Consider the following 14,530-nt stretch of genomic DNA (forward strand, 5'->3'; position numbering starts at 1 on the left):
GTCATGGATGCACTTTTTATTGAGTGCCTGAAGTTCACAGTTTAATGCTTTTCAAGCACAACTCAGGCACATGTGCAAAACATCTACTCTGTCTGCATCCGTGAAGACAAGGTGAACGAAGTCATCCTGAAACTGAAAGAAGAGGCAACACAACAGAATGCAATGCTGGACTCTGTCCTCTGGGCTCTGGGATTGCTCTGTCCAGCAGAGAGCAAGGTTACTAAACCTTTGCAAGGTAGAAAGTAAACCACATTGCAGTCGGGCAAGTACTACCATTTCTCTCTGCCATTATTTCGTGAAACAAGAAGACAAGGTCTTGGAGGAGAGCAGTCCCAGAACTGCACTTTTTCTAGCTAAAACCTAACAAAGGAAGATGGGATTAAGTTTCCACAGGGAGTTCAGCAAAACCAGGTAAATTAGTTCAGGGATTCTTCTCTTTATGCCCAGTCAGATAACTCCAATTTTTCTTAAAAGCTAACAGATCAGCACCTGGGATTAAATGCCTACCTTTCCACTGGGACCAAGCACAGTAACCAGATGGGGAGAACAGAAGAGGTCCAGATAAAGACAAAATGAGCCCTTAGACCTAAGGTGGGTTTGGGCTGTCTGAAAATTAAGTAGGAGCACCCTAAAAAAAAAAAAGTTTTTCTAGGCCAAAACCAGAAAGCTCCCTCCTCAAAACATTCCCAAGTGGTTTCAAGCACTGTAAGTCTCCACTGAAGCTGCACAAGCAGCAGTGTGCAGTTGTCCCTCTGCAGCAGCAGGCTCTCCATCCCATAGTACCCATAGCTCCTGCTTTTGTCCTCCTTAATTGTTAAATATTTAATGGGAGTCCAGAAGTGGTAGAAAGTGAAGTTCATTCCACTATGAATGAACTTCACTTCATTCACTGGGTACCAGCTGCATGGTATTTAAGTTTCATGCAAAAACTGACCCTAGGAGGAGCTAGCCTTCTGCTTGGAGCTAACTTTTTGGTATCCTGAACTGCCTCTGAGGACATGTTACTGAGGGCAAAAGACAATGGAGTCAAGATTTGTGCACTGAAAGAAACTAATTTGCACAGATGGACAAACAACAAAGCAGCTCTTGAAGCATCCCATCATAGGGTGTAGTTCACTGCTTCCCACTACAATTGACCATGAATACTGAAAATGTTCAGAATGGATCTCAAAAGTCTTATGGGGATAAATACATGTCAGTTTAAAAATGTGTATCTAATTTTTTTTTAGACTTTTAAAGGTGCAGACACACTCCTTACTATCCTGAAATACACTGAAGAGTGTTTCTGGATTAGTTCACATGGAAGATTCCTCTTCCTCTCCAGTGGAAGTACCTAGTCTGGTACTGACCTATGCAACTCATATTAAATGTACTGAGTTGCCTCTTGGATATCCTGGAGAAACACATCAGCCTGCCCTCTTCTCTGTGTGTCCTCCAGAGCTCTTACTACAAGCACAATCACAATAGTGGGAATTCAATGCCTTGATTGTGGTGAAAATTTGGACTCAGAAAAGGTCCTGGGTCATACAGATGAAAGTGTCCATTTGGAACAGACAGTGCTGATGCAAACCTTTATAAAGCCACAGGTGACAGAGACAGAAGTCAGCCAATCTGTTAATTTGGGGATGAGATGGAAAAAGAGCCTCCTTCCCTTTCTTTGTCCACCTGATAAGCTGCAGGCACTTCTCTGCCTATGTGGTCAGAGATGCTGTCCAATGCCCCAGTTAATCACATCCTTGAGTTTTGTGCCTGCTTAAATTTCTCCACATCTGTACACTCCCACTCCAAAAAATCTGCTGATCCTTAATATATCCAGTAAGTAAACTTCTCCCTTTCCTACCTGTGGCTTCTAGGTTATTACTCTTCTTACTCTTCTGGTAACACAAAGACCCTTTGGGAGGTAAGGTGCAATGAATGTTGATGACACTGCTCATTGATTATTAACAATAATGTCCAAAGTGCATTTTTCAGGCTGTGCTGCTGTGAGCATGAGCACCATGGAGGTCTCTGCATTGGTAGACCACCAGGATGGAGAGACACATTTCTGTCAAAGCACCCACGGACCAGGCTAAGGGGTTGTGGGGGGATGAATGATACCTGATCCAGCACCATCTAGTTAGAATAGCACAGCTTTATCCTATTGATCATGTTTGCATGGCAAGGTTTTGGTAGCTGTGGGGCTACAGGGGTGCCAGAAGCTTCCCTCATGTTCATTACAGCCAATGTCCACTGGCTTCAGGATGGACCCACTGCTGGCCAAGGCTGAGCCCATCAGCAACGATGGCACCACCTCTGAGATAACTTATTTAAGAAGGTGAGGGAGGAAAACCACACAATTGCAGCTGGAGAGAGGAGAGAATATGTGAGATAAACAGCCCTGTAGACACCAAGGTCTATGAAGAAGGAAGGGAAGGAGGTGGTCCAGGCACCCTTGCAGCCTGTGGTGCAGACCATGGTGAAGTAGATGTGCCCCGACAGCCCATGGAGGTCCATGATGGAGGAGAGATTCACCCACAGACCATGGAGAAGAGATTCACCCACACGCCATCAGAGCAGATGGATGCACAAAGGACTCTGTGATCCTATGGGAAGGCTGTGCTGGAGCAGGCTCCTGGCAGAACCTGCAGACCCATGGAGAAAAGAGCCCATGAAGTTTGCCGGAAAGACTTGTGACCCCCTGGGGGAACTCATGCTAGAGCAGCCTGTTCCTGAAGGACTGCACCCCATGGAAGGGACCCACACTGGAGCAGTTTGTGAAGAATTCCAGCCCTTGGGAAGGACCCACATTGCAGAAGTTTGTGGAGGACTGTCTCCTGTTGGAGAGACTCCATACTGGAGCAGGGGAAGAGTGTGAGGTGTCCTCCACCTGAGGAGGAAGAAGTGAAAGAGACAATATGTGATGAACTGACTACAACTCCTAACAGCAGTTCCTTTACACTGCTCAGGGGGAAGAAGGTAGAGAAAATCAGGAATGAAGCTGAGCCCAGGAAGAAGGGAGGGGTTGGGGGGAAAATGTTTTTAAGGTTTGGTTTTATTACTCATTATACTAACATGAGTTGATTGGCGATAAATTAAACTAATTTCCCCAAGTCAGGTCTGTTTTGCATGATGGTAATTGGTAAGTGATCTCTACCTGCCCTTATTCTCGAGCCAAGAAGCTTTCATGATATTTTCTCTCTGCTGCCTAGCTGAGGAGAGTGGTAGAGTGGCTTTGGTGGGCATCTGGCATCCAGCCAGGGTCAATCCACCATATCCATTCACCAAAAAGTCCTGTTGCAGAAAGTTTACTTACAGTAGTGGAGAAAACATTTAGTCAACTTGACACAGCAGGGGAAAGCTTACACCAGAGAAGCTTACACTGGAAAGTAATTTCATTACTTTGTGTAATGAAATTACATAAATGCATGCCATAGAACTACTACATAGTCTTTCAAAAAACACTCTTTTAGTCAATTATCATGAATCCCAAAATTGGATTTATTGTTCCACTGACCCACAATAATCTTATGAAATGATGAGCATATCGGATGCAAACACATAAAAAGTCAATGGATGCATTCTACATATTAGTGTGGCACCAACTTTGATACACCCTTTGTCGGGTCAACTACATCAGAAATTTTGAAAGGAGAAAATGCTGTGTTCAGGAAAAAAACAGACAAAAAATAAACTGTACATTACTGCTGCAGTGGAAGTAATCACCCCTGATTTATTAAATTTTACTCAAAAAAACCCTCAAAACAAGTCACTTGTCAAAAAGCCTCTTGCTGTCTTCTGCCTTCAACCCTCCAGTCACTAGAGTGACAGCACACACCTCCAGTTGCCCGAGCATGAATGCTTAGCATTCAAACTGCACAGCCTTTCACAGAATCATAGAATGATTTGGGTAGGGGGAGGACCTTCAAAGATCATCTAGTCCACCCCCCTGCCACGGGCAGGGACACCCTTCACTAGATGAGATTTCACATAGACTCTGGCCTCAAACACGTCCATGGATGGGATATCCATATATGACTGGATAGTTTGAAAAGAAAGCAAAAGAAAACAGCAAAAGATTGAAAAGTGAATCCACGAGTCACATAAAACACCCTAACAGGCATCAAGGAACTTTGGAAATGCACTTCTTTAAAGACAGGATCACTGGAAAAAGCTGAGAGGCATCACGCCTCCCTACCTCTTACTGTGTCATCCCACAGCACTGCCAATGGCAAACCAAAGAGACTTTGGCTAAACAGCTCCTCTTCCTGGCCTCCACTGCCTCCACTGCCCTCCTCCCAGCAAACAGCAGAGGAACCCACTGGCAGGGCCCAGCAGTGCCAAACACGTCAGCCAACCTCAGACAGGAGTTCTGGCAAGCCCACTTCCGCAGCGTTAGGATGCCAGCACCGTGTAATGCACCAGGCAGGCGGCGCAGAGCCATGAAGCTGCAGGATAATTATTGCTGCCTTTCAGCAGGGAGCTGGGGCACAGACGTGCTCTGTAATGTTTGCATCGGAGCCCGGCCAGGAGCCTGAGCTGTCTGCTCCAGTGCCCAGATGCCGTGGCCTGAAAGGGACCACTGCCTGCACTGCTCTGTCCTCCGACAACGCTGCTTGAAGTCAAAACTGGCAGCAGGCCAAAGTGTTCTCTCATGAGACTGTAAATTAATGTTGCTGAAGGAAGCTGGCTAGTAGTTCATGTGGCTCTGGGTTTGCTTTACATCTGGTGTCAAACTTTGAATTCCCTCTGCAGCTAGGAATAAAACAGGTGAGGTGCCTGGGCCACTCAGCACCCCCTACACATTACTAATTTCCTTTCATCCAAGCCTTTAAAAAAAATCCCTGATCGTGCTACAGTTTTGAAATGTTACAGGGTTGGGGTTTTGGGGTTTTGGTGCGGTTTCTTTTGGGTTTTTGTTTGGTTTTTTTCTTTTTTTTTGTTTTCTTTTAACTTAAAAAAGCAGCTGTTATTTCTCTCCAGGCTTTGCAAACATTCTTCCCATTAAGTAACTCATTTACTGCTAGTGGCAGGCACAGCTTCCTCCAACTTGCAACTCTAAAAGAAGCTGATACCTTTTGCACTTGAAAAGCGTGGCCATGGAAAAGAAACAGATGTATTTTATACAAAGATGCTCATTTTCAGCTCCTCCTCACCCGTTCACCTCACAGACTAGGTACCTAATAAGCCCTTCATTCCAGCTGCCTACCACTTAAATCAGCATGATTCCTTATCCCTGTGTTTTCATTAGGGACACGAAATCAATCTTTAACCAAGGACAAATAGCAGTGCTTCCAGTTATATCCAAATAACAACTTCCAGTTCTGGAATTAGACCTCAGTGCTGTTACTTTGTAGCTGCTTTCTTGCTTTCTGCCAAGATGGAAGGGGAAAGACAGGGCAGTCCAGAGGTCGTAAAAGATATTCAAGAAGTATAAAAAGAAAAATTTATACAGCTACCTCCAAGAAGAGTTGAGACAGCATCCAAGGTTCAGATAGGCTTAACCTCCTGTTCACATCACATACTTTTCAAAGCATGCTACCCACTTGAGAACTACTCCAATTATCATCTACTGGGAAACTCCCATTGATATTAACTGGAGCTAGGAAGAGAAATTTTAGTACTTGCACTGGAAGTGGAGTACTGATAGTTGCAGAACAGCTTTAAGTGCTATACAAGGCTATTCAACTCCCTAAGAAAAGCCTGGATCCTTCCTCAAATACCTTTACTTTTTTAAGCTCAGGCTGATTGAGATGGGAAGCTATGTGGCAGGGGAAAAAAATCAGACAGCCATCCCAAATATTGCTCATCCCTTATGAGGAGAAACCCCAGATGTCCCTTGCAAGCTCCTTTCAAAGCAACATCAAAATCCATAGTGCAGTCAGAAAGGTATTAGGAAAATGGACCGTGACAATCAGCTGCAGCATGTGTTACAAGTGAGCATGGCACATGCAAGCAGAGATGTGCCCTGGACTAAACACTATCCTTAGCTTTGCTTATTTAGATTATTTAGTTGACAAGTCATGTATTACCTCATGCTTTCCCAAGTCTTTCTGGAAGTAATTTCTCTATGTATCTCCAGAATGACACCAACAAGGATATGACCAAAAAGCATCAATTTGCTTGCCTTAAAATATTTACGTTCTCTCCTACTGTGGAAATTGTATTTTTAAAAAATTGAGTCAAATAATTTTTTGTTTTAGTAGATACTTGGAAAGAATTAGCTAGTCAAAAAGATATGTTACATTTGGCAAACAGAAGTATACACACCCACATAAAAAAAAATCATTCTGTCCTTCATTTTCAACTGTTATGTCCACTGCTGAATCATCCTTTAATTACAGCTGACAATTGCACAGATGTCTCCAATGCAGTTTGCTTATAAAGACACATTCATTGCAATGAAATACATGACAGACTTCACACTTAGCAGTTGTCAACATAACTTCATTAATGTGTCTTGAGTATCCACTTGCCCACCCCCACCCACTTCAAAACCAAAATTAAAACCCGCTTTTCTTCTGTCATCACATCCTCCAACAACTATCACCACTCACTCAAGTGTGAGGAAAATAAGTCACCGCTTTTTCCATAAAACCCATCAAAAATTGCTACTTCCCACAAAAGCAGTGTACAAACAAACTCAGTCACTAATGAAAGAAGCCATTTTCATTTCCCAAAGACCACATCTATTTATCTTCTTGACCCATCCAATTAAGTGGCATGATTCACCGATGACTAGTAGCACAAACATACATTCATGTGTTAAGTTTTGTCAAAACATTACAAAATTAGCAGAGAGCAGCTCCTGTTGTAAATTTAATGATGTACCTATGATGACTGTAGCTGGCAAAACAAATGTTCCAGCATTATAAGAGCCCTTTTAATACACAAGTATTTCCTCTAACAATTAGCTTGCACACTTAGAAGACATTGTCTTTATTGGGTAGAAAAGACTTAAATGTTCTCGCTTTAGAAAGTCAGACAAGTTTATCTTGTGTATGTGTAGGGTAGCAGGCCCAGTGGAGACAACAAATGGGATTCTAAACAAGAATGCCCATGTTCTGTATTTGTCTACACAGGGATTGAGACTAGGATGGAACATGTCTACAGATGGAGCCAATTATCTGAAAACAAGAAATGTTCACAGACTTCAGTTTTTTGATTAGAGACATTTATCAGTCAGAAAAATATTCGTGACTCATGCTAAGATTAGTTTTTATATTATAACAAAGAATTAAACTACGTCTTGGTGTCATTATTGAGAAGACTGATATTCAACCTGCACTCCTGAATTTTGCCAACTTTGACATAAAGGTCTTTTGACTAGGACTTGGTTACAACACTGCTCAGTCTTCATACACTCACAGGAATAGAAACAAAATGTTCAACTCTGGTACCTCTTTATGAGGACTTGAACTGAGGAAAGACTCTAAGGTAGAGGAAGTAGGGTTCAGCAGGTCCTCCCTATTCATACTGGCCTTTGGATTTTGTTTGCATCTTTAAATGCTAGACAGAGCCAAGACTGTTGTGAACCTTGTAAGTGCCAAGCCTTTGGTGACCTTCAGAGCCAGGAGACCACTACACCCAACGGGAATATTGATGCTAGGAGCTGGAGCACCAACAGAGGGAAATTTCCCTTCTTATTCAGTTTAGGCTTAGAGTCCCTCTACTGATGTCTCACTGTGCTTCTTTGCTGTCTCCCCTCTTTTGCACTGCAGACATGTGCACATACACAGCTGTAACTTCAGACCCCAGTGCCAAAGAATGTCATCCTTATTGTCACCCATGTCTCCCTATCACCGGCTAACTGAGCAAGAGCATTTATCATCACAGATACGTGTCCTCATGAAACAATCAACGCTGTGAGAAAACTTCTTCTCTGAGTTTCCCTCTTTCCTACAGCCTCCCTTGTTCGGTGGGAAAATGGAACACTGTAAGTAAAGGAAATTATACAGCTGGATGTTCCCCAGTAAGCCTTGGAATAGTTCTTCAGTGGGAAAAAACACCCATAGGAGTTATAAAATCACTCTAATACCAATGATATACTAATGACATATCTGTAATGCTGGAAGTGTGTTGTAAACATTTCTTTGTAAATGTGATTTGAATGTATGTAGGCAGAACTGTAAGACAAATTTGAATTTTGGCAAATGAAGATTTTCTATTACTCTGTATACTCAGCTAAGTAGAAATTCAAAATTACACACAGCAACATGAGAAAAAAAGCAGTCAGACTGACAAAAGAGTGTGACTGGGGGGGGTGTTGTGTGTTTTAAAATGTATTTATTTTGCCAAAAAATCCATCTAAATTAAAAACCTTAATGTGTTAACTATGATGCTGCTCTTCTACCTGTACATCAGTTTAATGTCTTTGAAGATTTAAAGAATAGTGTAGTGATTATGTGATTTCATCTTAATGCCAGCTTCAAAATGAAGGGGAAAAATCACTTCTGTATGCCTCACAGAAACAAATAATTGCTTTAAATCCATCTTCCTTGAAAGCAATCTGAAAACACTCCAGTTTCAAAACAGACAGATCAATCTTGTGCAATTTGTCTGGTTTCTAATTGTTAATATAATTCATAATAAAAAGCCAGAGGGGGTAGAATTAGGTGCTAGGGAAAGATGTTTGGGCACACATCAACCACCAAAATGGATTAAGATCAGATGAAAAAGAGAGAACAGAACAGCTATTAAACTTCTGCCTCGTCTTCACTGGGGCTGTTGTTAGAAACTTGGAGTACAGCTGCACTTAATGAGTTTGTGTAAAAGCAGACATTATACAAATGGGAGAAAGTAGAAACTTCATCCAATTAGATAAGAGAATTGGCCAGCAGCCTCCAATGAACTGAAAAGCTCTTCCAACTTCAGGGATGAGAGCTAATTATAACTCTGTTTTTGTGTGTGTACAATGCTACTAAATAATTAAGAAATATTGTTCTGTCAAAAAACTATGTCATATATACTGCCTTGATTATTACAGATAGAGGATTTGCCAGAGACAGAGCTGGAAAGTGATTAGCCTTGATAAAAAGAGAAGTCATTTTGCCATCAGACTTCAGGGTGCAAACAGCTTTTCTCTTGAGTTTCTCCCAAAATTTGGGCAATCGGGTGGAATGGCAAGAGTTTCAATTTCTTCCTCTTGGTACTTAGGATGCAAGGAAGAGAGGCTGACATAGGTAATGATGTGCCTGTTAAGAAAGGTAGCTCAAGAGATGCTCACTGTTGAAGCTAACACCCAACCCAGGATATTGTTTCCTTTATTTTCCTTTTTCTTTTAAACACACAATAACATGAAGAATCAGAAATAAGCTAGATATGAATGGGCACAAAGGTTCTCCCTTTTGCTTGATAACAATCCAATACCTTGTTTAGAGAGTAGACTGAGGTACAGAGAAAACAAGGAAATGATGTTCCATCTCCTTCTCCTTTGCCACTCCCAAACATGCCTCCTTAACACACGATATAACTACTACTTACTTACTCCCAGTAGCCATGGCCCAAACGCCTTTTGGGGCTCCATGGTCAATTAAGTCCCCCAGCCAGCTCCAGAGTGTCCATCAAGCTGGGCAATTTTCAGGAAAGAAACGACATTTTATAGAAGGGAAAAAATGTGTGAGAGGGCATATGTGCTCACTCCTCCCTGCATGCTGAGGGCAGCAGGGAGGGGAAGTGAAATTAGAGAATTTATTAACTCAGAAAACAGGTTCAAACTCTGGACCTTGCTGTTTCACTTCACTCATCTCTCCTTTGGAATAAGGGCTAACAACAACTGCCAAACAATGTCACTACTTATAGCTAAACACCCAAGTTCCATGATTACTGACAATCTGTGCACACTGTCCTTATGAACGTGAAATGTAGTTTGGTTTCTTTTCAGGACAAGGTAGAGCCACTGGGACTCCTTGACAGAAGCCAGAAAAGCAAGACAGAAAAATCCCAGAGCAGAGTGCACTGGAAGGCTGAGACTGCTAATAGGACAGCTGTAAACAAGGATGAAAGACTCAAATTCAGGATTAAAAAGGGGAGTGGGAAGAGCCCAGAAGAGTACTGTGTTTAAATTTAGCCAAGACATACTTCCAAACTAATATCTTTTACTTCAATCATCCTAGAAGGAAATAAAGAAATTAACTTAGATTTAAATAATCCAATAATCTTTTGGACTTTGGAGGAAGACTTCCAGTGCCAGACCTAAAACTAACAGAGGCAAGAGAGAGGTTTAAGGCTCTGAAACACAGATTCAGCATGTCAATTCTGAAATGCTAAATAAATGCATTAAACGAAAAACAAATCACCAAGAAATCAGCTTTCAGGGATCTACTGAACTGCCTCATTGTATTTGCTCAGAAAATTACCCAGCAGTTTTTTCTGAACTAAGAAATACAAATCAGTTTTGCTCAGCAAATACAGGAGCCAAACTCTTCTATTGTGAGGGTTTCAATAGACACTCAAATAACTTTGACAGCAGAATGGAGGGGGAAGGGTGTCTCTGACCCAGTTTCTGTATTACAGCATCGCTTGGGTGATGGTGGTACGAGTGTTCACAGCAGAACCTCTTTTCTTCAATTTTCCTCTCCTCCTTGCCCACCATCACTTTGTTTAAATGATCTACAGATGTATCATGGGCACAAGAATATGGTTAATTGAGCTTAATGATTGCTGGCGGCTTCTTATATGCATTCAGCTGGTGATTGTTCAGCAGAGAGCCCTTTACGCAGTGTGAGAGGAAAATTTGTTTTTTAATTTGTCTTTCTCATTTCATGGCCATTCTGAAAGCAGAGTTCTCATTTTTCCCTGAGATCTTTGCCCAAATCCTCTTAACATGCCATGGGAAATTTGAAGGTCAGGCCCTCTTTATGCAGTGGAACCTAAAAGATTTCTTTCTAGGCTCTTCATCAAGAAGTTTCTTGCTACTTCTCACACCACTGATCCAGGAGTAGTTTCAACTAACTGCTCCTTTTTGTAGAGCAACAAAAGCCTAGAGAGGCAGGGAAGTGAACTACTGAACAAGTAGATAAATGTATGAAAGAAAGGCTTCACACACCCAAGCAGCGGGGAAATGGGGACTCCGCGTGTGCAGACACCTAAAGGCAGTATCCCTGCCAGGAAGCCAGGTAAGAGATGTGACAGATGAACTGGGATGCAAACTGAAAATCTGAGCAAGAGAGGCAAAATCCAAGGATGCCCATAAAGCTAAAGTCACAAGTTTTCTCTCCCAGTAAGGGCTGAAATACACTTCTGAGTCTGAATATGCACAATGAAAATTTTCTCTTAAAAAACCCCTCACTGCTAGCCATATTTCAATATGGTTTTCAACAGATCTTGAATTATTATGAACCTTTGCTTGTCTGCTTTTACATGTCACAAGTCATCACTATCCTGACAGCTCTCTGGCAGTCTTTCAAGCATCTTCAAAAATACAAAATTAATCTTGCTTTTAATGTTTTCCCTACTTTCAGCTCCTAAACCAAAATCAAATTCAGAGATTTCCAAAGAAGAGAATAGGAAACAGATTTTCACAAATGTCCCAATAAAAAAAGCTGAAAGTAGAGAGTCACACTGTCAAAAGTAAATATATTGTATTATATATATAAATATAATAGCAATATAATTAATATACCAGTTATTTGCAACAGCAAATAATTGGTATCTTGGGAAAAGAAAAGCAGGAACAGTTTTATGTCAGGTTGTAGGCTGCACTGTGGTGTATGCCACAGCCAGGGGTAACCAGCCTTTGAGAAGCCCACAGATAATTCTGCTCTACATGGATTACACCAGGTAATGTAATTCATGCACCCAGCACAGGTGCATGAATCCGTGGGCTACTGCACAATGAGAAGCCAGGCCATGGAAGGAGGTGAGCCAGCAAGAATTGCTAAGGAGATCCCTGTTCTACTGGACAGTAAAGCAACCAAAATCACAAGGAGCCACTGTTATCAGCCATAAGACCTCTTCCCAGCTCTCTGCCTCTCATTTTCCTCGGCTAATGAGTGTTGTTCACAGTGCTGGTGCATGTTTATTAGGGTTAAGGAGATTAGTCACACTTGCATTTAAAGGACAAAAAGAAAAGACTAAGAATAAAGAGAGGGAATCCTGAAAAAAGATGTAGTTTTATTTTTCCATAAACAATACATTAGCATTCTCACTTCATTGGAGAAACCAGGTCTCTTTTTTGCTTTCTTTCCAGCTTTTTTGTTTGCTTGTTTGATTGGTTTTTTGTTTGTTGGTTTTGGTTTTTGTTTTGGTTGTTTGGGTTTTTTGTTTTGTTTACACTAGACAAAAAGACCAGTTGGAACATTTACATTATAAACCTTATAAACCTAACTCATTTTTGTTCGAATCCAACAAATTTTACTCTACTTTCTCAAAGTAAGTACATTTTCTGCAAACATCTTGTATCATTTGAAAACTCATATTTGTTAAGAAAATGGCGTTTTGACCATTTCTAGTGATTCCTTGTTTATGAGAATTGTGGCATTTCCCTGGAAAATGTTTGCTAGTACACTAACTTCAGTACTGGTAAGTTCCTTCAGGTGACACAACCATAATTTCCTCTGCTGCCAGAGACCTCCCTCTTGACTTTGGACTATTCACTTTGCCTTTGTGGTTCTCAAATCCAGCTATAAAATGGGTATAAAACTTGTACTCTACAGATGCACCACGGGCATGAAACTACTCATTATTTGAAGCTTTTGCATACTGTGGCGGAAGAAGGTATAGAATACATAAAAACCCACTTGAATTAGGCTTTAGAAAGATGCTGGGAGGATGATAGACCTGACTGAATTAGTATGCCCAACTGAGCAAAGTAGTGTTGCTTCCTGAATAACTAAAGCCTTAAGATGCTCTTAAGCTTGCAAGCAGCCCTACAAAATCCCTAATGGGTTGCAGATAGGCAGGACTGCTGTTTTACATCTCAGCCAGAAGACAAGAATTATTCTGCTGCTCAAAAGGCTACAAACATGCAGTGGCTCAAGCAGATCAATAGGAAAAGCAGCCAGTACCACTGAGTAAAGACCGACCAAATAAACACCATCATTCCCAAAACACTTGCATTTTCTCTCCAGTGGAAAAGCCAGGCACTGCTTTGCTTTGCCAATGGTATATGAAGAATGTGCAGCCTGATGCAGTGTGTCTGTGATATCACTTCAACACTGGAGATTTGTAGCTCTACTCCTGCAACTAAAAACATGTTTTCTGAACATAGCCTTAGCTAAAAAACCCTTTCCCGGCTGGAATTGATCCCATTCACTTGCTGGTCTTTGACATCCCTCATTTGGGTTCAGAGTGGTCTGTTTGCCTTTCTCTCAAAGTGGAAACACAAAGCCCAGAGCTGAGCTCCACGTGGCAAGGTCAGCAGCATCCCATACAGACACACATTAACGGGGAACAGCCGAGGGCCCTCCTCCCCTGCTGCCAATTACCAGCAGCACCTGGTACCGGAGCTAGCTGTGCAGGGGGAAAAGGGAGAAAAACTGAGAAAAAGCGAAGCCGATGATTAAGGAGTAAAGAATGGCAGATGAAACTAAAAATAGTCCCCTCGGCAGTTGTAAAGGAAATTCGTTTGACAGGAGGCTGCTTCTTTTGTCGAGAGCGGTTTGTTATGCAAGAGACGATACCAACACCGGCTCTTCTTATCTGGCTTGTCAGTTTAACTGACAAAAAGGAGCAGGGTTAACATCTCTGGAGCCACTGCCAGTCTCAACATTTGTTTGTCTTCATGCATGTCCGTGTTTTAAGAGGCAGCCCGGGGATTAATACCGTCCAGAAAGTGTGGTGCAAGCTCGGTTAGGCAATTCCACAAAAAACTTCAGAGTACTTACTCGTCATTAAAGGCAACAATTGAGCCCCTGCCTGCTGCTGGTTTTGTTCCCTTGCCTCCTGCTTCAGCCATCACATGGTGACCTTCCCGCACAACAGAAAACTGAATGCCCACAGGTTTTTCCATGTACAGGCAGCAGAGGACAGCTGCCCCTACTCTGTTTTTCCAGTTCTCAAGATACATGACTCAAAACGTGCAGAGCCCCCTGGATACAAGAAAATGAAAAACTAAACCAAAGAAAGTTGTTTCATTTTTCCCCCACTCCTTCCTGATGCTGAGCCTTCAACAGCACTTACACTTCTATGTGCAAAAGGTAAGAAGTAGGAAGGAAGAGGCTTTAAAAGAAACCACCTAACATCTCCTTTCTTACAGAAGAGAAGCCACCATAAAACCAGGGGGAGAAGAAGCAAAAGTGAGGCTATCAGCAGCTTGCTGGCCAATTGCCCACATGGCTGCAGGTGAGTCTGTATGTTGCACATTAAGGTGCTTTCTGGCATGCCTGAAGGCTTTTGGAGTGAGCCTGGTGGTCACGGCTTCCAATATCTGTTGGTGAGGAGGTAAGCAAATCACAGCCTGTCCAAGTTAAACAAGTTAAAGCCAGGACTTCCAAAAACTCAAGTGACCCACATAAGCTGTGTGGGACTGAGCACTTGGGTATGATGTAGGTGCAAGGGAAAACAACTCTTATTTGTCTTCATTTCATTGGGTTTCCCCAAAGCATTCATTTTT

This window comes from Serinus canaria, chromosome 2 (assembly GCF_022539315.1).
Source record: "Serinus canaria isolate serCan28SL12 chromosome 2, serCan2020, whole genome shotgun sequence".
In the NCBI taxonomy this organism is placed as follows: Eukaryota; Metazoa; Chordata; class Aves; order Passeriformes; family Fringillidae; genus Serinus; species Serinus canaria.